Source organism: Ranitomeya variabilis, chromosome 6, assembly GCF_051348905.1.
Source record: "Ranitomeya variabilis isolate aRanVar5 chromosome 6, aRanVar5.hap1, whole genome shotgun sequence".
NCBI classification, from domain to species: Eukaryota; Metazoa; Chordata; class Amphibia; order Anura; family Dendrobatidae; genus Ranitomeya; species Ranitomeya variabilis.
Window position 1 is genome coordinate 118,616,907 of NC_135237.1, and position 23,472 is coordinate 118,640,378.

Consider the following 23,472-nt stretch of genomic DNA (forward strand, 5'->3'; position numbering starts at 1 on the left):
CGTTCCTCCGTTGCGCGCTGCTCCTCCGACCTCCGGTCCACATCCTCTGCCTGTGACGTTCACTGACGGCGCGCCGCCCTCTGACTGAACAGTCACAGCCAGAGGACCCGGAAGACAGACCGGCGTGCAGCGCTGGATCAGGCCCAGGTAACTATAGCAAGTGCCGGGGGCCTGAGCTAGCGGCGACTCCGGCACCTGACCCCCACAGCGCACCGGTGTCCCCGCCTGCTCAGCCCCCCAGCACCGCCGCGCACAGCCACATCACCCAGCACAGCCTGAGCCACCGCACCCAGCACAGCCTGAGCCACCGCACCCAGCACAGCCTGAGCCACCGCACCCAGCACAGCCGCCGCACCCAGCACAGCCACCGCACCCAGCACAGCCGCCCGCAACCAGCACAGCCTGAGCCACCGCACCCAGCACAGCCACGCACAGCCGCCACACCCAGCACAGCCACCGCACCCAGCACAGCCACGCACAGCCGCCCGCACCCAGCACAGCCACGCACAGCCGCCCGCACCCAGCACAGCCACGCACAGCCGCCCGCACTCAGCACCGCCACGCACAGCCGCCTGCACTCAGCACCGCCACGCACAGCCGCCCACGCACAGCACAGCCACATACAGCCGCCGCACCCAGCATAGCCACGCACAGCCACCGCACCCAGCACTGCCACGCACAGCCGCCACACCCAGCACCGCCACGCACAGCCGCCCACACCCAGCACAGCCACGCACAGCCGCCCACACCCAGCACAGCCGCCTGCACTCAGCACAGCCACGCACAGCCACCCAGGTAACTATAGCAAGTGCCGGGGGCCTGAGCTAGCGGCGACTCTGGCACCTGACCCCCACAGCGCACCGGTGTCCCCGCCTGCTCAGGCCCCCAGCACCGCCGCGCACAGCCACATCACCCAGCACAGCCTGAGCCACCGCACCCAGCACAGCCTGAGCCACCGCACCCAGCACAGCCTGAGCCACCGCACCCAGCACAGCCGCCGCACCCAGCACAGCCACCGCACCCAGCACAGCTGCCCGCAACCAGCACAGCCTGAGCCACCGCACCCAGCACAGCCACGCACAGCCGCCACACCCAGCACAGCCACCGCACCCAGCACAGCCACGCACAGCCGCCCGCACCCAGCACAGCCACGCACAGCCGCCCACACCCAGCACAGCCACGCACAGCCGCCCGCACTCAGCACCGCCACGCACAGCCGCCTGCACTCAGCACCGCCACGCACAGCCGCCCACGCACAGCACAGCCGCATACAGCCGCCGCACCCAGCATGGCCACGCACAGCCACCGCACCCTGCACCGCCACGCACAGCCGCCACACCCAGCACCGCCACGCACAGCCGCCCACACCCAGCACAGCCACGCACAGCCGCCCACACCCAGCACAGCCACGCACAGCCGCCCACACCCAGCACAGCCACGCACAGCCGCCCGCACCCAGCACAGCCGCCTGCACTCAGCACAGCCACGCACAGCCGCCCACACCCAGCACAGCCGCCCACAGCCACGCACAGCCGCCTGCACTCAGCACCGCCACGCACAGCCGCCCATGCACAGCACAGCCACATACAGCCGCCCGCACTCAGCACAGCCGTCCGCACTGATGGGGGCGCAGGATGGAGCAGCACATGATAGGGTGGAGCAGCACATGACAGGATGGGGGCGCAGGATGGAGCAGCACATGACAGGATGGGGGCGCAGGATGGAGCAGCACAGCCACCGCACCCAGCACAGCCGCCCACACCCAGCACAGCCTGAGCCACCGCACCCAGCACAGCCACACACAGCCGCCGCACCCAGCACAGCCGCCGCACCCAGCACAGCCACGCACAGCCGCCGCACCCAGCACAGCCACGCACAGCCACCGCACCCAGCACAGCCACGCACACCCACCCACAGCCACGCACAGCTGCCTGCACTCAGCACAACCGCCCACAGCCACGCACAGCCGCCTGCACTCAGCACCGCCACGCACAGCCGCCCGCACTCAGCACCGCCACGCACAGCCACCCACGCACAGCACAGCCACATACAACCGCCGCACCCAGCATAGCCACGCACAGCCACCGCATCCAGCACAGCTGCCGCACCCAGCACAGCCGCCGCACCCAGCACAGCCGCCCACACCGAGCACAGCCACGCACAGCCACGCACAGCCGCCCGCACCCAGCACAGCCACGCACAGCCGCCCGCACTCAGCACAGCCACGCACAGCCGCCTGCACTCAGCACTGCCATGCACAGCTGCCCGCACTTAGCACAGCCGCCTGCACTGATGGGGGTGCAGGATGGAGCAGCACATGATAGGGTGGAGCAGCACATGACAGGATGGGGGCGCAGGATGGAGCAGCACATGACAGGATGGGGGCGCAGGATGGAGCAGCACAGCCACCACACCCAGCACAGCCACCGCACCCAGCACAGCCACCGCACCCAGCACAGCCACCGCACCCAGCACAGCCACCGCACAGCCGCCACACCCAGCACAGCCACCGCACCTAGCACAGCCACGCACAGCCGCCCGCAGCCACGCACAGCCGCCTGCACTCAGTACTGCCACGCACAGCCGCCCACAGCTACGCACAGCCGCCCGCACTCAGCACCGCCACGCACAGCCGCCCGCACCCAGCACAGCCACGCACAGCGCCCGAACCCAGCACAGCCACGCCCAGCCACCCGAACCCAGCACAGCCACGCGCAGCCGCCCGCACCCAGCACAGCCACGCGCAGCCGCCCACGCACAGCACAGCCACATACAGCCGCCCGCACTCAGCACAGCCGCCCGCACTCAGCACAGCCACCCGCACTCAGCACAGCCGCCCGCACTCAGCACAGCCGCCCGCACTGATGGGGGCGCAGGATGGAGCAGCACATGATAGGATGGAGGCGCAGGATGGGAGCACATGACAGGATGGGGATGCAGGATGGAGCAGCACATGACAGGATGGGGATGCAGGATGGAGCAGCACATGACAGGGTGGGGGCGCAGGATGGAGCAGCACATGACAGGATGGGAGAGCAAGATGGGAGCAGCACATACCAGGATGGAGACCATATACCAATATAAATGCTCGCCACCCGGGCGTAGAACGGGTTCAATAGCTAGTATTATATAATCATAGTGTAATGGTAGATTATTAAGATAATCCACACCAACCATATTGCTTAGGAAACAAACATGTACAGGGTACAATGGATAGTGATACTAAATAAATCAAGGTGTATATCATATAACCACCCTAATCATGAAAAGGTATAAGGGTATAATAATCCCAAAGAAGCAAAAGGAAAAAAGAGGAATGCACAAAGTATTTGAAAAAAGATCAACCCATAAATATGACCAATATAGTTATATAGTTGATGGTAATCACATCAAAGTATTAGACTCACCCATGGTGTATGAGGTAAACGCTCTTTGCATTCGACTGTTCGGCATTTTCTTGGTTCCTCTTACTATTGACCCCACAGATAATTTTCTTTCCAAAAAGCTTTATTGGGTTTTAATATATTTAACCAGGGAAGGAATGTAGGGAGGGGACGAAGGGGTGGCGGGGGGGGGGGGGGGATAAGAATATTAGGAAATAAAGGGGAAAATACAACACATAAAACAGTGAGGATAATAACATTTCGAGATGAAATAAAGCAAGGGACGCAGCCCTTGAAAAGAACCGTCTTGTGCTGACAACTAAAGTAATTTTGTCACATAGGCGGAATAGGCGGAATACAAATCGGCAACAGTATAGCCTACTAAAGTAAGGGATCTAACACAAGTGGGGAGCTTAAATATAATTGGTCACTACAAAATCAGAGGTTAACAAGAAACAGAAAAGGAGAGGAGAAATCTTGGCGGGGTAGGAAGGAAGGTAGAATGGTATTAGAGATGTAGGTACTAGTCTGTGGGCAGCTTACATAAGGATTGGGAGACTGAACATTTTACCTTAGGCAAAGCTAAAAACTAAGTCTCTGTGGTATGTCTCCTGTAGGAGAACAGTTGCCAATAGGGCAATACAGCTGAGGTTGTCCAGATGGGACATAAACAGACAGAGATTGAACTTGGAGAAGAAAGTTAGTTAGGGTACTGAGTGTTCAGGGGGGGTAATATTGTTCCCATTTATGCCATTTTTGGTAGAATTTACCAAACTCATTGTTGAACAGGGCAAATTTAAGTTCAAATTCTCTGTGCTGCATCATTAAATTGATAATAAAAGCTGTGTTGGGAAGTGTATTTTTTTTCCAGTGGTAGGCAATGGAGTTTTTGGCTACCATACATAAGTGCAAAAGGACCTGTCAATGAGGTTGGTATCTAGGGAGAGAAGGGCTAGTTGTGGAGAGAGGGTGAAGGGAGATCCTATCAATTTAGAAATAATTGAGGAGATTTCTAACCAAAAAAGGGCCACAGTGGGACAATTCCAAAAAATGTGTAGTAAGTCTCCTCCTTGGCCACAGTCACTCCAGCAGAGGGGAGAATTGGATGGATTGATGTGAGATAGTCTCGCTGGGGTGTAGTACCATCTGGAGCACGCCTTGAAGTGTGACTCCAGAAGAGACATGGAGATTGTTGATTGATATGATGCTGAGAAGGCTTCTTCCCAATCTTCTGTGGTGGCGTAGTAATTGAGGGATTTCTCCCATGATATGAGAAATGCATTTTTTACAAGAGCGGTGTCTTTGTTGAAACTGTCATAGATGAACTTGTGGCTCCAAAAAATTGAGTGGTTTAGGTTAGTGAGGATTTTTAAAGAGGGTTCTGAGAATTTCAATTTGAGATCTAGGAAAAGTTTTAAGTTCTCCCTCAGTATCATATAGTCGAAGAAAGAGGACGAGGGGGCATTAAATTTGTTTTTAAGGGAGCTAAAGTCTAGGAATTTAGATCCATTAGAGATATCCCCAAGGGTTTGAAGTTTTAAGTCAGCCCATAGGGAGGGTAAATCTTGGTTCAGAATTGAATAGATGAAGGATAGGGTTAATTTGTGTTGTAAGGGTCCATTTTGACTGCGTTCCCTAATTTTAGAGATTTTGGACCACGTAAGGGAGATCGCTTGAAATATTTGATGTGTGTGGGTTTTTTGGGGAGAACTAGCTATGGCCTTGAAAATTAAGAGTTTGGGGGGCCTGCCTCCATTGATTTCCTCCTCTAAGTCGAGCCATGCGGGTACATTTTGGTCTGAGAACCAAGGTGAACTCTGTTTTAGCAAGAGCGTATTATAATGAGCAATGATATTCGGAAGGTTCATACCTCCGTGTATTTTCTTTTTATAAAGAGATCTGGTATTTATTCTAGGTTTTTTATTGTTCCAGATGAAGTTATTCAGTCGTGCTTGGATCGCTGTCAGAGAGGACAAAGGAACGGGAAGAGGTATACATCTGAGGATATATAAAATTTTTGGTAGTGTGAACATTTTAACTGTTAAATTTCTCCCCCACCAGGATAAGTCTCTATCTTTGAAAATGATGTTATCTTTTATAAGTAACTCATTGAGTTTTTTCAAATTTGATGAGACAGTTTTATCTAAGGTTTTGTTTATGATGATCCCTAGATAGGGAAATTCCTCGCTACACCAATTAAATGAAGTTGAATTCTTCAAAAGGATGATTTCTTTCTTGTTGACGTTGATGGGTAGAATATTGGATTTTAGATTATTGATCTTGAATTTAGAAAGGCCTGCAAAGTGCTCTAATTCTTTAAGAGTTTCTAGTGTGGAGGTTACTGGGTTGGTAAGGGTTAAAATTATATCATCAGCAAATAAGCTGAGTTTGTGGTGACGTTTTTTGGAAGTTATGCCCGAGATGTTGGTATTTTGTCTAATACGTTCTACAAGGGGCTCAAGGGCCAAGTTGAAGAGCAATGGGGAGAGGGGGCATCCCTGTCTCGTACCGTTGTTGATATCGAATGTTTCTGAAATATGATTATTGCAGATGATTCTGGCTGTGGGACCTTTGTATAGTGACATAAACATGGAGATGAGATTGCTGTTAAAGCCGAATTTAAATAGGGCCTGTTTAAGGAAACTCCAGTCGATGCGATCAAAGGCTTTTTCAGCGTCGAGTGATATGAAAACTGTTGGGGATTTGGATAGATTAGTGAGTTTAATTGAGTTTAGGATCCTTCTAGTGGCATCGGCTGGTTGTCTGTTTCTAATGAAGCCCATTTGATCGTTTGCTATTAGTTTAGGAAGGAAAAGGCTGAGCCTGTTGGCTAATATTTTTGAAAATATTTTTATGTCTGAGTTCAGGAGGGATATTGGTCTATAATTACTAGGGGAAGTGGGGTCTCCTGAATGCGTAGGGATGAGAACGATGGATGCCTCCAATATCTCTGATGGAAAGGAACCCGATTTAGTGGCATAATTGAAGAGTTGTACCAGATGTGGAGTTAAGTTTTTCCCGAAGGCTCTGTAATATGCATTGCTAAATCCGTCTGGCCCAGGAGATTTCTGAACTTTGAGGTGGTTGATGACTTCTTCGACCTCTAGGGAGGAGAAAGGGGCTGATAGAGATTCTACTTCTTCTTTCGATAGAGAAGGGAGGTTGATGCTAGCGAGGTAGGTTTTTATGTCCAATTCTTTTGGAGGGGGAGAGGAGGGGTCTGAGTTTAAATTATAGAGTTTGGAGTAATATTTAGAAAATTCATTGGCTATGTCCTGGGGGTGGGATAAATAGTGTTATCTGTTAGGGATGAAATTCTGTTTTCTGTTTATTTTGTTGTGAATTCTGAATTTTTTGATTCTATTGGCCATGTACCTAGTGGGTTTGTTCAGGGAGGAATATACCTTGTACTTAGAGGAATTGAGAGCTGCTTCATATGGGGAGAAGAGAAGAGTTCTTAAATCTTGTCTAAGGGAGTTTAAGTCAGATTGGATTATAGGCGAGGGAGAGGGGAGACTTATTAAGGTTTTTTCCAGATCTCTTATATCTCTCTGAAGTTTTTGTACTTTTTCCCTCTTTTCTTTTTTAATTTTTGTGGAAATATTTATTAAGGTGCCTCTGATGACCGTCTTATGAGCACACCAGTTGGTTGATGGGTTAGTGATTTCGGGGGGATTTTCCTTAAAGAAATTGATTATGGCATTTTGAACCGTGACCATATGGATGGAGTCGTGGATGATGGAGGAGCTACATTTCCACATTTTAGTGTTTTTTAGGGAAGGGCCAATGGAAATTTCTCCGATGACTGGGGAATGATCTGACAGTGTCCTGTCTCCAATACTTACCTTTTTGAATTTTTCAAGAGAGAAGATGTCTGATAGTATCAGATCAATCCTGGATGCTGATTGGTGGACTGAAGAAAAATGGGTGTATTCTCTAGATGTGGAATTAAGACTTCTAAAAGTGTCATAGAGATCATTCTTATCCAGCCACCAATTCAGACCCTCTGAGGCTGGCCTGGAGCCAGAAGAGGAGTCTAATGATCTGTCTGGGGTGGTGTTGAAATCTCCCAGGAAAATGAGATTTCCCCTTTTTACCTTGTTAATTTTCCTCAGAAGTTTAGACAGGAAACTGACCTTGTTTCTGTTTGACCCCACAGATAATTTTAACCCCTTCATGACCTTGGGATTTTTCGTTTTTCCGTGTTCGTTTTTCACTCCCCTCCTTCCCAGAGCCATAATTTTTTTATTTTTCCATCAATTTGGCCATTTGAGGGCTTGTTTTTTGCGGGACGAGTTGTACTTTTGAACAACATAATTGGTTTTAGCATGTCATGTACTAGAAAACGGGAAAAAAATTCCAAGTGCAGTGAAATTGCAAAAAAAGTGCAGTCCCACACTTGTTTTTTGTTTGGCTTTTTTGCTAGGTTCACTAAATGCTAAAACTGACCTGCCATTATGATTTTCCAGGTCACTACGAGTTCATAGACACCTATCATGACTAGGTTATTTTTTACCTAAGTGGTGAAAAAAAATTCCAAACTTTGCTAAAAAAATTATTTAAAAAAAAATTGCGCCATTTTCCGATACTCGTAGCGTCTCCATTTTTCATGATCTGGGGTCAGTTGAGGGCTTATTTTTTGTGTGCCGAGCTGGTGTTTTTAATTATAGCATTTTGGTGCAGATACGTTCTTTTGATTGCCCGTTATTGCATTTTAATGCAATATCGTGGTGACCAAAAAAACATAATTCTGGCGTTTCAAATTTTTTTCTTTTTTCTTATATCTAATCTGTATCTTCTCCCTTTCAGTTTCATTCCATTGCTTCTCGTGTTTCCATGCGAAAATGAGAATAATGATGATGCCTCTACACCGTGGCAAACCTTCAGATATTTGTAGACAGCTATTAAATCTCCTCAACCTTCAGATATTTGTAGACAGCTATTAAATCTCCTCATAGCCTTCTTTTTTGCAAGTGAAACATTCCCAGATCCTTTAACCTTTCCTCATAGGACATACTTTGCAGTCCGCTCACCATCCTGCTAGCTCTTCTCTGAACTTGCTCCAGTTTTTCAAAGTCTTTTTTAAAATGTTGTGCCCAGAACTTGACACAGTATTCCAGATGAGGCCTGACTAAGAAGATGTAGAGGGGGATTATTGCTTCACATGATCTAGACTCTAAGCTTCTCTTAACACATCCTAGAACTATGTTTGCCTTTGTTGCTGCAGCATCACACTGTTAACACATGTGCAGTCTGTGATCTATTAGTATACACTCACTGGCCACTTTATTAGGTACACCTGTCCAACTTCTTGTTAACACTTAATTTCTAATCAGCCAATCACATGGCGGCAACTCAGTGCATTTAGGCATGTAGACATGGTCAAGACAATCTCCTGCAGTTCAAACCGAGCATCAGTATGGGGAAGAAAGGTGATTTGAGTGCCTTTGAACGTGGCATGGTTGTTGGTGCCAGAAGGGCTGGTCTGAGTATTTCAGAAACTGCTGATCTACTGGGATTTTCACGCACAACCATCTCTAGGGTTTACAGAGAATGGTCCGAAAAAGAAAAAAAATCCAGTGAGCGGCAGTTCTGTGGGCGGAAATGCCTTGTTGATGCCAGAGGTCAGAGGAGAATGGGCAGACTGGTTCGAGCTGATAGAAAGGCAACAGTGACTCAAATGGCCACCCGTTACAACCAAGGTAGGCCTAAGAGCATCTCTGAACGCACAGTGCGTCGAACTTTGAGGCAGATGGGCTACAGCAGCAGAAGACCACACCGGGTACCACTCCTTTCAGCTAAGAACAGGAAACTGAGGCTACAATTTGTACAAGCTCATCGAAATTGGACAGTAGAAGATTGGAAAAACGTTGCTTGGTCTGATGAGTCTCGATTTCTGCTGCGACATTCGGATGGTAGGGTCAGAATTTGGCGTAAACAACATGAAAGCATGGATCCATCCTGCCTTGTATGGAGCATCTTTGGGATGTGCAGCCGACAAATCTGCGGCAACTGTGTGATGCCATCATGTCAATATGGACCAAAATCTCTGAGGAATGCTTCCAGCACCTTGTTGAATCTATGCCACGAAGAATTGAGGCAGTTCTGAAGGCAAAAGGGGGTCCAACCCGTTACTAGCATGGTGTACCTAATAAAGTGGCCGGTGAGTGTATTATATATATTATGTTTTTCTTGCCCAGATGTAGAATCTTCTGTTTCTCCATGTTAAATACTATTCTATTAGTTGTTGTCCATTGTTCAAGCTTAAATAGATCCTTCTGAATCTTTTCTCTGTCTTCTGTTGTGCTATCTATCGCTGCTAGCTTTGGATCGTCTGCAAATTTATCAGTTTACCTTCAGTTATAAAAAAGATAATAACAATCTAAAATCTATAACGTTCATAAAAGATTTCTAAAAATCTTGAACAACACTGGTGCCAGGACAGCAGGGCCTTGCAGTACCCCATTTGAAACACTCTTCCAACTCGATGTGCAATCATTTATTATCACGCTATGAGCACGATCACTGAGCCAGTTATGAATCCACCTAACCCTAACCTTGTCAATTCCATACTGTTAGGGCTGGCCAAACGCACCGAGTAAATAGAGAGATGTTATTTGATGCGTTAGCAGCCCGGGGTCCACCGTGCAGGAGATCTCTATTACTTCACAGAGTTGCCCAAAGACAGCAATGTGTCCTGTTAACCTCACAGGAGTACACAGTGACTGCCGAGCAGATAGCAGTTTGTGGTTACGCAATCATACAATCTCCTCACCGGAGGAGTCGGTATTCTAGGGGTTTATTTCAGCCGGGGCCCTGAATCCATACACACAATCTCCTCACTGGAGGTGCCGGTATTCTAGGGGCTTATTTCAGCCGGGTCCCTGAACACATACAAACGTAACCACACTGGTGCAAAGCACATAACTTAGATTTCATACTAGCGCATGGCTGTGCGGCCATGCAAACCTTTTATAGCTGCAGCAAGTACAGGACCTTCCCAGAAGGACCAATGAGAGGCTGCCACAGAGCCTGAGCAACTTCAGGACCTTCCTGGAGAACCAATGGGTTTTGCTGCAGTATCTAAACATGTGACCCTCGATCTCCAATGAGAGATCTTACCCTGGGCATGCTCAGAAGGGAAAAAGCAGGACTTAGTCCCAAAAGCGTCTGCTCGCTGCTGCCCAGCACTGGCTTCAATGGCAGAAGCTGGAAAAGCAGCAGTAACCCTTTGCACAGAGTCAGACTGAGCAAGACACTGGGACCAACGTCTCCGCTGAGCAGGCTCCACTGCGGCAGGAGAAGAATGGGAGACCGCAGCGGAGATGGCCCGAGATTCCCCCTGTGCAGAGGCGGGAACTCTAACCCTAACACATACATTTTCATTTTTTGAATAAGGATAGTATAAGATACTTTATCAAATGCTTTGCTGAAATTGAAATATACTATATCTACTCCATTTCCCTAATCCACCACCAGGTCATTGTGCAGAAATGGATGAGGTGAGTTGTATTTATCTCTAATAGTGGATGCCTGTGTTACTTGCATCCAGCTTTTATTGTGAATATGTCTCTTTGCTGATTACTGAAAAGTGACTTTTACATAACAAAGAATTAGTCTATTGAGAGGCTCAGTTTGGTCAGTCTGAAAGCAACAATATTTCACAAATATTTAAAAAATTACATAATGGCATGAAAAATTATAAAGTACGTCACAAGATCATAACAAAATATGCTGAATCTAAAAACTTTACTTGAAAACAGGACATTTCCTTTAATAATACTTCCACCTAAAACAACTAATATGATACTGCCATAAGATGCCAAACCATTTCATCATACCATGACCATGTAAACTTCCCAAAAGTTATTTTTCTGCTTAAAAAAATGCCAACTTTTGCTGGTGACAGTGACTAATTCCTAAAGTCATATTGATATGTTCAAGGTGGATTTTGTCGATAGATCCCATTGTGTCAAGTAGCTTGGGATTGTCTAAGTTGTTGTACAGTAGATGTAAAAAATACCGTCAAAGAAGTCAAAGAAACTTGGTCCATCATCACCCCAATTTGCAAAATAAAAGGGTTGTAGCACTTCTTAAACTTCTGAATCTTTTAAGCACTTTTATGGGATTTTTGTTATAGGGAATCTCTAACAAAACATTTTAATTAACGAGTAAGTTTACTTAGACTGTTGAAGTAATGGATCCATCATACATTAATGGGAGACTAAAAATGTATCCAAGAGAATATGTAATTAGAAAATGACCATATAATTAAATCTAGTTTTTACATTAACTTTTTTTCAAATGTTGATAATTTTCCTTATTTGCCATAACACAATGTGTAAGAAAAAATAAGCAAAAAACAAACAGAAAATACACCTTTATTTTGAACACACTGGACACTAGGGCTATTCTTACCTCCTATTATTTCAGGAAATAACAATGTACATTAGCAAAAATTATATGAAGCATCTAATAAGTGTGTGCAAAAGATATTGTGGAGAAAATGGGAGCAGGGAGAGCAGTCACTTCACCTACTGTGATTGGTGGATCCTGTGCTTTCAATTGTGTATAGATGTGTTACCTGTAATCCTAATCCTGTCTATAATGATAATGAGTCTTCTGAAACGTCTTCAGTAAAGCCCAGTAAATAGCAGAATGTATAAGTCTAAAATAGCCTCAATGACCAATGTGAAAATTGCAAGATTTCTATTTTTTTTAAATACAGATCATGTTATAAAAAGTAAAGAAATAAAAATATATTTACCATAAAAATCTGCTTTAAACAATATATCATTTTCTGATCATACATCCCCATTAAGTTATTATCACACTTAGCAAATTAACATCAGATAATCCACTTCTGTGGTTTAAGAACAAGCAGAGGAGACATAAACCTTGTTTCTGCACCAGTACAGTCTAGCCTGGAAAGTACGAGGTGCTAAAATAGAGGATGGCTATGGCTAAGCTGTCTTTAAAGTAAGGCTTTTAAAAGTTTTTGAACAGTAGGTATAAGGAATCGGCTCGCCATCCATCACAGTTCTTTTAGTTCTATTATCTTACAGCCACAAGTTGCGTAAACTGATGATTCAGAGGTGTGAAAATTCATATTTTAACACTTAACAATTGGAGACAGCATTAAGCCATTTAAAATGAATACTGATGAAAGCTAAGAACATTACATCTGCTTTAGGCAATAGCATACATTAAAACCCTAATTAAAAATGAATGAATTAATTGCCTTTAACTCGTGTTTAATTCTTATTTTAGAATTAAGTACAAGGCACATAATTAGCATTAACAAAGGTTCTATCAATCTCCTGCAAAGTTAATATAGTTAGTGGACTAAGATTACAACTTGGTACAAGCAATACATGTTGTTTGAAGAATAAGTGACCCCAATGAAAGAATTACATTTAACTTATAGGCGATGGACCAATCAACACTCAGAGGGAGATAGACAGAGGAACAATTTGAAACTATTAGACCCCAATGCAACATTTGGAACACGGCCATCATGTACCATATGCCATTTATGATATTAGTGTATAGTTAGTGTATATCTGTTAGGCCTGAATGTGACGGCGCAAACTACATCCTCTATAACTGTGTCCCTTGAAATGAACAAAACATCTCTTATCTTAACTACAGTGGGGAAAATAAGTATTTGACACACTGCTGATTTTGCAAGTTTGCCCACCTGAAAACAGGGAACAAGGGGATAGGGTAGGTCCTGTGTATATATATATATATATGTGTGTGTAATCTAAACTATATGCTGTCAACAAAGGAAGAGGGACCAAAGTCTAAGGTACAACATGATGGTGAAAAAAAAAAATTTATTGGCATACAGGTGATAACAAGAAAAAACAAAAATTGCAAGAAAATAAAAAAAAATATTAAAATCAAGGAGCGCACACCAAGACTGTACTAGACCAATGTCCAGAGGAACGAGGAGTAAAATGCAGTAACAGTTGAGAACAAATCACATATACAGTAGTCCATATGAAAGGGAAATTATTGTGAACTAGCATATACAGTAGGTAATAAATCAGTGTATTAATGGCCAAAGTTTACAGCCAGAAAGAGATATAGAATGTGCAGATGCTAGTGCAGAAAAAGTTTATAGGTATGTGTAAAAAGCTCTTTGGTCTTGCCCATGTTGTGGAGGTTAGAGTCTGACTGATTAAGTGAGTCTGTGGACAGGAGTCTTTTATAACGGTGACTGTGTAAGACAGCTGTCATTAATGCAGGTAATGAGTTGATTAGGAGCGTCTAACTGGTCTGTAGGAGCCAGAACTCTTAGGCTGCGTGCACACATTGCGGATTTATGTGCGGATTTTTCCGCACCGTTTTTGAAAAATCCGCAGGTAAATCGCAGTGCAGATTTCCTGCGTTTTTGTGCGGTTTTACACCTGCGGATTCCTATTGCGGAGCAGGTGTAAAACCCTGCGGAATGCACACAAAGAATTCACATGCTGCGGAAAATACAACACAGCGTTTCCATGCGGTATTTTTCGCACCATGTGCACTGCGGATTTGGTTTTCCATAGGTTTACATGGTACTGTAAACTGCATGGAAACCTGCTGCAAATCCGCAGAGGCCAATCCGCTGCGGATCCGCAGCCAAATCTGCAACGTGTGCACATACTCATATTCATGTGAATATTCATGTGTTCGAACAGTCTAGTCAAAGTTCACACTTAAATCCCATTGAGAATCTGTAGTAATACTTGAAATTGCTGTTCACAGATGCTCTCCATCCAATTTCATTGAGGTAGAACTAGCTTGCAAACAAAAATGGGCAAAATTTTAGCCTCTAGATGGGCAAAGCGGGTAGAGACATACCCCAAAAGACTTACAGCAGTAATTGCAGCGAAAGGTGATTCTATAAAGTATTTACTTAGGAGGGCTGAATATGAATGCGCATATTAATACAACTGTATGCTATATACAGTTAGGTCCATATATATTTGGACACAGACAACATTTTTCTAATTTTGGTTATAGACATTACCACAATGAATTTTAAACAAAACAATTCCGATGCAGTTGAAGTTCAGACTTTCAGCTTTCATTTGGGGGTATCCACATTAAAATTGGATGAAGGGTTTAGGAGTTTCAACTCCTTAACATGTGCCTCCCTGTTTTTAAAGGGCCCAAAAGTAATTGGACAGATTAAATAATTTTAAATAAAATGTTCATTTCTAGTACTTGGTTGAAAACCCTTTGTTGGAAATGACTGCCTGAAGTCTTGAACTCATGGACATCACCAGACGCTGTGTTTCCTCCTTTTTGATGCTCTGCCAGGCCTTCACTGTGGTGGTTTTCAGTTGCTGTTTGTTTGTGGGCCTTACTGTCTGAAGTTTAGTCTTTAACAAGTGAAATGCATGCTCAATTGGGTTGAGATCAGGTGACTGACTTGGCCATTCAAGAATATTCCACTTCTTTGCTTTAATAAACTCCTGGGTTGCTTTGGCTTTATGTTTTGAGTCGTTGTCTGTTGTGAATTAGACTTTTTTGGCTCCCTCTAGTGGTTACTAGTGATATGACTCTGGGATTTCCTTCCCTCTGTTTGCACCCAGCTGGGTCGTTACTTCAGGGGTGTTGCTATATAAACCTCCTGGAACCTTAGTCCAGTGCCTGGCATCGGTATTATCAGACACATTCTGTTTGCTCCTGTTTGCTGGTCCTGGTTCGTGCTAAATTAAGCTAAGTCTTGCTTCTTTGTTTTTTTGGTTATTTTTTTGCTATCATTTTTGTCCAGCTTGTACTAAATGTGATTCCTGATCTTGCTGGAAGCTCTAGGGGGCTGGTGTTCTCCCCCCGGGCCGTTAGACGGTTCGGGGGTTCTTGAATTTCCAGTGTGGATATTTTTGATAGGATTTTTTGCTGACCATATAAGTTATCTTTCTATATTCTGCTATTAGCTAGTGGGCCTCTCTTTGCTAAATTCCTAGCTCACTCTTATGTTTGTCTTTTCCTCTTACCTCACCGTTATTATTTGTGGGGGGGCTTCTATCCAACTTTTTGGGGTATTTCCTCTGGAGGTAAGAAAGGTCTTCCTTTTCCCTTCTAGGGGTAGTTAGCTCTCCGGCTGGCGCGAGACGTCTAGGATCAACGTAGGAACGTTCCCCGGCTGCTGGTATTTGTGGTGCTAGGATTAGTTATATGGTCAGCCCAGTTACCACTGCTCTATGAGCTGGTTTTCTGTATTTACCGACTTAGCATTATTCCTCAGACCCTCTGCCATTGGAGTCATAACAGTATGCCAGGCCAATATTGAATGTTTAAAGCATTCCAGAAGTGGGATAATAAGAAAGAAAATTCTGAGGTTTTTTTTTTCCTTCCTTCTCTTCCTCCCCTTTACCTTTGAGTGGTGTGTGCTTGCTGCAGACATGAATGTGCAGACCTTGATTACAAGTGTTGACCAGCTGGCAGCTCGTGTGCAGGGTATACAAGATTTTGTTACCAGTAGTCCTATGTCTGAACCTAAAATACCTATTCCGGAATTATTTTCTGGAGATCGATTTAGGTTTAGGAATTTCAAGAATAATTGTAAATTGTTTCTTTCTCTGAGACCCTGTTCATCAGGAGATTCTGCTCAGCAAGTTAAAATTGTTATTTCTTTTTTGCGGGGCGACCCTCAGGATTGGGCTTTCTCGCTAGCGCCAGGAGATCCGGCATTGGCGAATATTGATGCGTTTTTTCTGGCGCTCTGATTGCTTTACGAGGAACCCAATCTTGAAATTCAGGCAGAAAAAGCCTTGCTGGCTATTTCTCAGGGTCAGGATGAAGCTGAAGTGTATTGCCAAAAATTTCGGAAATGGTCCATGCTTACTCAGTGGAATGAGTGTGCTCTGGCCGCAAATTTCAGAAATGGCCTTTCTGAAGCCATTAAGAATGTGATGGTGGGTTTCCCCATTCCTACAAGTCTGAATGATTCTATGGCGCTTGCTATTCAAATTGACCGGCGTTTGCGGGAGCGCAAAACCGCTAATCCTCTGGTGGTGTTGTCTGAACAAACACCTGATTTAATGCAATGTGATAGAATTCAGACTAGAAATGAACGGAAAAATCATAGACGTCAGAATGGGTTGTGTTTTTACTGTGGTGATTCTACACATGTTATATCAGCATGCTCTAAACGCCTAACAAGGGTTGTTAGTCCTGTCGCCATTGGTAATTTGCAACCTAAATTTATTTTGTCTGTGACTTTAATTTGCTCTTTGTCTTCTTACCCTGTTATGGCGTTTGTGGATTCAGGTGCCGCCCTGAGTCTTATGGATCTGTCATTTGCCAAGCGCTGTGGTTTTGTTCTTGAACCGTTAGTAAATCCTATTCCTCTTAGAGGTATTGATGCTACGCCATTGGCGGAAAATAAACCGCAGTTTTGGACGCAGGTGACCATGTGCATGACTCCTGAACATCGGGAGGTGATTCGTTTTCTTGTTCTGCATAAAATGCATGATTTGGTCGTTTTGGGTCTGCCATGGTTACAGACCCACAATCCAGTCCTGGATTGGAAGGCAATGTCTGTGTCAAGTTGGGGCTGTCAGGGAATTCATGCTGATTCCCCGCCGGTGTCTATTGCTTCCTCTACTCCTTCGGAAGTTCCTGAGTATTTGTCTGATTATCAGGATGTATTCAGTGAGTCCAGATCCAGTGCTCTGCCTCCTCATAGGGACTGTGACTGCGCCATAGATTTGATTCCAGGTAGTAAATTTCCTAAGGGAAGATTATTTAATCTGTCAGTACCTGAGCATGCCGCAATGCGTTCATATATCAAGGAGTCTCTGGAGAAGGGGCATATCCGTCCATCCTCTTCCCCTCTTGGTGCGGGATTCTTTTTTGTGGCTAAGAAGGACGGATCTTTGAGACCTTGTATTGACTATCGGCTACTGAATAAAATCACTGTAAAATTTCAGTATCCTTTGCCTCTCTTGTCGGACTTGTTTGCCCGGATTAAGGGTGCCAAGTTGTTCACCAAGATAGATCTTCGTGGTGCATACAACCTTGTGCGCATTAAGCAAGGTGATGAATGGAAGACTGCATTTAATACGCCCGAAGGTCATTTTGAGTACTTGGTGATGCCTTTTGGGCTTTCTAATGCTCCCTCAGTATTTCAGTCCTTTATGCATGATATTTTCCGGAAGTATCTGGATAAATTTATGATTGTTTATCTGGACGATATTCTGGTTTTCTCTGAAGATTGGGACTCACATGTGGAGCAGGTCAGGATGGTGTTTCAGGTTTTGCGTGAGAATGCCTTGTTTGTTAAAGGCTCAAAGTGTCTCTTTGGAGTACAGAAAGTTCCCTTTTTGGGGTTTATTTTTTCCCCTTCTGCTGTGGAGATGGACCCAGTCAAGGTCCGAGCTATTCATGAGTGGACTCAACCCACGTCAGTTAAGAGTCTTCAGAAGTTCTTGGGTTTTGCTAACTTCTACCGTCGTTTTATCGCTAATTTTTCTAGCGTTGTTAAACCTTTGACGGATATGACCAAGAAAGGTTCTGATGTTGCTAACTGGGCTCCTGCAGCCGTGGAGGCGTTCCAGGAGTTGAAGCGCCGGTTTACTTCGGCGCCTGTTTTGTGCCAGCCTGATGTCTCACTTCCCTTTCAGGTCGAGGTGGATGCTTCTGAGATTGGGGCTGGGGCCGTTTTGTCACAGAGAGGCCCTGGTTGCTCGGTAATGAGACCATGTGCTTTCTTCTCTAGGAAGTTTTCACCTGCTGAGCGGAATTATGATGTGGGCAATCGGGAATTACTGGCCATGAAGTGGGCATTTGAGGAGAGGCGTCATTGGCTCGAGGGTGCTAAGCATCGTGTGGTGGTATTGGCTGATCACAAAAATTTGATGTATCTCGAGTCTGCTAAACGCTTGAATCCTAGACAGGCCCGCTGGTCATTGTTTTTCTCCCGTTTTGACTTTGTGGTCTCGTATTTACCAGGTTCAAAGAATGTGAAAGCTGATGCTCTTTCAAGGAGCTTTGTGCCTGACTCTCCTGGAGTCACAGAACCTGTTGGTATTCTTAAAGAAGGAGTTATTTTGTCAGCCATTTCTCCTGATTTGCGACGTGTGTTGCAGAGATTTCAAGCTGGTAGACCTGACTCTTGTCCACCTGACAGTTTGTTCCTGATAAGTGGACCAGCAGAGTCATTTCCGAGGTTCATTCCTCGGTGTTGGCAGGTCATCCGGGAATTTTTGGCACCAGAGATCTGGTGGCTAGGTCATTTTGGTGGCCTTCCTTGTCACGGGATGTACGGTCATTTGTGCAGTCCTGTGGGACTTGTGCTCGAGCTAAGCCTTGCTGTTCCCGTGCCAGCGGGTTGCTCTTGCCCTTGCCTGTCCCGAAGAGGCCTTGGACACATATTTCCATGGATTTCATTTCTGATCTCCCGGTGTCTCGGGGTATGTCTGTCATCTGGGTGGTATGTGATCGCTTTTCAAAAATGGTCCATTTGGTGCCTTTGCCTATGCTGCCTTCCTCTTCCGATCTGGTTCCTGTGTTCCTTCAGAATGTGGTTCGTTTACACGGCATTCCTGAGAATATTGTGTCTGACAGAGGATCCCAGTTTGTTTCCAGGTTCTGGCGATCCTTTTGTGCTAGGATGGGCATTGATTTATCGTTCTCGTCTGCCTTTCATCCTAAGACTAATGGACAAACTGAGCGAACTAATCAGACTCTGGAAGCTTACTTGAGGTGTTTTGTTTCGGCAGATCAGGATGATTGGGTGACCTTCTTGCCGTTGGCTGAGTTTGCCCTAAATAATCGGGCTAGTTCCGCTACTTTGGTTTCGCCATTTTTCTGCAACTCTGGTTTCCATCCTCGTTTTTCCTCGGGACATGTGGAGCCTTCTGACTGTCCTGGAGTAGATTCTGTGGTGGATAGGTTGCAGCAGATCTGGAATCATGTGGTGGACAACTTGAAGTTGTCACAGGAGAAGGCTCAGCGTTTTGCCAACCGCCGCCGCGGTGTGGGTCCCCGACTTCGTGTTGGGGATTTGGTGTGGCTGTCTTCTCGATTTGTTCCTATGAAGGTCTCCTCTCCTAAATTTAAGCCTCGCTTCATCGGTCCTTACAAGATATTGGAAATCCTTAATCCTGTGTCCTTTCGCTTGGATCTTCCGGTTTCGTTTGCCATTCACAACGTGTTCCATAGGTCTTTGTTACGACGCTACGTTGTGCCTGTGGTTCCTTCTGCTGAGCCTCCTGCTCCGGTGTTGGTTGAGGGCGAGTTGGAGTACGTGGTGGAGAAGATCTTGGATTCTCGTCTCTCCAGGCGGAGGCTTCAGTATTTGGTCAAGTGGAAGGGTTATTGTCAGGAGGATAATTCCTGGGTGGTTGCCTCTGATGTGCATGCGGCCGATTTGGTTCGTGCCTTTCACGCTGCTCATCCTGATCGCCCTGGTGGTCTTGGTGAGGGTTCGGTGACCCCTCCTTAAGGGGGGGGGTACTGTTGTGAATTAGACTTTTTTGGCTCCCTCTAGTGGTTACTAGTGATATGACTCTGGGATTTCCTTCCCTCTGTTTGCACCCAGCTGGGTCGTTACTTCAGGGGTGTTGCTATATAAACCTCCTGGAACCTTAGTCCAGTGCCTGGCATCGGTGTTATTAGACACATTCTGTTTGCTCCTGTTTGCTGGTCCTGGTTCGTGCTAAATTAAGCTAAGTCTTGCTTCTTTGTTTTTTTGGTTATTTGTTTGCTATCATTTTTGTCCAGCTTGTACTAAATGTGATTCCTGATCTTGCTGGAAGCTCTAGGGGGCTGGTGTTCTCCCCCCGGGCCGTTAGACGGTTCGGGGGTTCTTGAATTTCCAGTGTGGATATTTTTGATAGGATTTTTTGCTGACCATATACGTTATCTTTCTATATTCTGCTATTAGCTAGTGGGCCTCTCTTTGCTAAATTCCTAGCTCATTCTTATGTTTGTCTTTTCCTCTTACCTCACCGTTATTATTTGTGGGGGGCTTCTATCCAACTTTTTGGGGTATTTCCTCTGGAGGCAAGAAAGGTCTTCCTTTTCCCTTCTAGGGGTAGTTAGCTCTCCGGCTGGCGTGAGACGTCTAGGATCAACGTAGGAACGTTCCCCGGCTGCTGGTATTTGTGGTGCTAGGATTAGTTATATGGTCAGCCCAGTTACCACTGCCCTATGAGCTGGTTTTCTGTATTTACTGACATAGCATTATTCCTGAGACCCTCTGCCATTGGGGTCATAACAGTTGTCCATCTGTAGTATGAAATGATGACCAATCAGTTTGGCTGCATTTGGCTGGATCTGAGCACACAGTGTGGGTCTGAATACCTCAGAATTCATTTGGCTGCTTCTGTCCTGTGTGACATCATCAATAAACATTAGTGACCCAGTGCCACTGGCAGCCATGCATGCCCAAGCCATCACACTGCCTCCGCTGTGTTTTACAGATGATGTGGTATGCTTTGGATCATGAGCTGCACCACGCCTTCGCCATACTTTTCTCTTTCCATCATTCTGGTAGAGGTTGATCTTGGTTTCATCTGTCCAAAGAATGTTCTTCCAGAACTGTGCTGGCTTTTTTAGTTGTTTTTTTTAGCAAAGTCCAGTCTAGCCTTTTTATTCTTGATGCTTATGAGTGGCTTGCACTGTGCAGTGAACCCTCTGTATTTACTTTCATGCAGTCTTCTCTTTATGGTAGATTTGGATATTGATACGCCGACCTCCTGGAGAGTGTTGTTCACTTGGTTGGCTGTTGTGAAGGGGTTTCTCTTCACCATGGAGATTATTCTGCGATCACCCATCACTGTTGTCTTCCGTGGGCGCCCAGGTCTTTTTGCATTGATGAGTTCACCAGTGCTTTCTTTCTTTCTCAGGATGCACCAAACTGTTGATTTTGCCACTCCTAATATTGTAGCAATTTCTCGGATGTTTTTTTTTTCTGTTTTCGCAGCTTAAGGATGGCTTGTTTCACCTGCATGGAGAGCTCCTTTGACCGCATGTTTACTTCACAGCAAAACCTTCCAAATGCAAGCATCACACCTCAAATCAACTCCAGGCCTTTTATCTGCTTAATTTAGAATGACATAACGAAGGGACTGCCCACACCTGTCCATGAAATAGCCTTGAAGTCAATTGTCCAATTACTTTTGGTCCCTTTAAAAACAGGGTGGCACTTGTTAAGGAGCTGAAACTCCTAAACCCTTCATCCAATTTTAATGTGGATACCCTCAAATGAAAGCTGAAAGTCTGAACTTCAACTGCATCTGAATTGTTTTGCTTAAAATTCATTGTGGTAATGTCTATAACCAAAAGTAGAAAAATGTCGTCTCTGTCCAAATATATATGGACCTAACTGTATATATGTATATATATACTGTATATGTATATATATTTATACAGATGTATTTATTTATGATACTAATAACAATTTTCATTTCTAAAGTGCCAATATATTCCGCAGTACTTTCTAATTCATATAGCTCAGCAAGTCAACATACAGTACGTATATGTACATAAATACGTATGCTGACTTGCAGAGCCCCTGCTGCTCCCAGAGACGACAGCCCATGTACCCCACTGGTATTTTTATTTCAAACTTTGAATCAGTGATGATCATTATGGCCAAAACTGCTTCCACTAATTGTCTGCAGTGATCATGTGCCATCTGAGCCAGAAAAACCCGTCATCTTGTTCTCTCTTCTTTCTTAAGTAGCACATAACTGTTGTAGTTAATCTGTGGCCTCGGTGATGGTGCTTTATTCATCTCTGTGGCTTGTGAGTGGATGCAGTCCTGTGACGGTCTTCCTCTTCTGCTCAAGGAACTACTTTGAATTTCCATCAAACAAACTGCCATGATATTATATAACAGTGATGATTAAGTTGCAGGAACTGTGCTTGCATCATCACTTGTTGGTGCTTGATGTTTTATATTGCTAATATCCTATTTTAGTTTCTGGGATCAGCGATAACAATAGGTCTGTTTTACCGATCAGACGCCACAGTCAATAGTGGCCATGGCATCTTGAGGTATTCTTGATAATCTAGTGTTAGAAATGCACGTGAATCCAAAAATTAGAATGGATTTTTGCCTGTTAAAGTTTTAATTATTTAACCCCTTTACCCCCTGGGCCAGTTTCCGTTTTTTTGCGTTTTTGTTTTTTGCTCCCCTTCTTACCTGAGCCATAACTTTTTTATTTTTCCGTCAATATGGCCATGTGAGGGCTTGTTTTTTTGCTGGACAAGTTGTACTTTTGAACAAAAACATTGGTTTTAACATATCATGTACTGGAAAATGGGAAAAAAATTCCAAGGGCAAAATAAATGCAATTCCGCAGGTTTTTTTTTTACCATGTTCACTAAATGCTAAAATTGACCTGCCATTATGATTATCCAGGTCATTACGAGTTCAAAGACACCAAACATTCTTTTTTATTTAAGTGGTAAAAATATCCAAACTTTGTTTAAAAATATGGCGCCTTTTCCGAGACTTCCAGCTTCTCCATTTTCGTGATGTGGGGCTGGGTGAGAGCTTAGTTTTTGCGCACCAAGCTGACGTTTTTATTGATACCATTTTGGTGTAGATACAATCTTTTGATCTCACATTATTGCATTTTATTGCAATGTAGCGGCGACCAAAAAAACATAATTCTGGGGTTTTGATTTTTTTCTTGTTACGTCGTTTACTGATCGGGTACTGATCGGGTTAATTCTTTTTTCATATTGATAGATCGGCGATTTTGAACTCGGGGATACCAAACATGTGCATGTTTGATTTTTTTTTTATTTAATTTTGAATGGGGTGAAAGGGGGTGGTTTGAACTTTTATATTTTTTTATTGACAGGGTCACCGATGGGCAGGCTTTCTGGCGCGCTTCCCGGAAGCGTGAGTTAAATACCGCTGTCAGAAATTGACAGCGGCATTTAACAGGTTAACAGCCACAGGTGGATCGCGATTCCACCAGCTACTGTTAGAGGCATATGTCAGCTATTCAAAACAGCTGACGTGCTGGGAAAGGTGTGGGCTCAGTGCTGGAGCCCATATCAAAGGGAGGGAGTCCGACATGGGCGTACTATTACGCCCAACAACGGAAAGGAGGTAAAAGTAAAGGCACTT